A 727-nucleotide genomic window follows, 5' to 3' on the forward strand; every position below is an offset into this window, starting at 1 on the left:
GCAATGTCTATCGACGACATCTCCAAACTTAGAACCTCCAGATTCCCTTTAGATCCGCTCATTGAGAAGTTCTGATATCTCTTCTTGGGAGGTAGCGTTGGTAAATCTTCGTCATATGTAGGAGACTCACCGTATGAGCTGAAGTTATCATCTTCAGATGACGCACCGTCTAATCGTCGAACATATCAAATCGGCTTTCAAATTCATCATCTTCTTCGTTTTCTTCGTTTTCTTCGCCGATTTCATCTTCTCCGACTACGTCATGTTTTTTTCCTTCGACATTACTAGAGCAGTCATTCTCATTGTCCTCTTGTTCCTTCTCCAAACTGCAACCACCGTAACTCCCACTATAATTTTCGTCTCTGGATTCAACTACTGAAGCTTCTGCTTCTGCTTCTGAGCTAAAGCTCAAAAATGTTTTACTCTTCTCTCTTGCTCTGTTCTCCGTAATCTCCACACAGAGACGTAGTTGTTCGATTTTCTTCAGGCTTAGAAAACCTTGCAATTGTCGAGTATTGGACACGTAAACTGGTGGAGTGTCGTGCGCCATCGTTTTCAATGCTTTATTCGAGAACATGTAGCTAAGCTGAATATGATCCTTCAAATCATTCAATCCGTAATCATCAAGAACAGACTTTGTGAAATCTTCATATGTTGTTTTCTCATCTAAATGAAGAACTTTACACCCTCTACTGTCGACGTTGAATACATATTTGTTTTTCTTAAT

The sequence above is a fragment of the Brassica oleracea genome, unplaced genomic scaffold, assembly GCF_000695525.1.
Source record: "Brassica oleracea var. oleracea cultivar TO1000 unplaced genomic scaffold, BOL UnpScaffold00579, whole genome shotgun sequence".
Lineage (NCBI taxonomy): Eukaryota > Viridiplantae > Streptophyta > Magnoliopsida > Brassicales > Brassicaceae > Brassica > Brassica oleracea.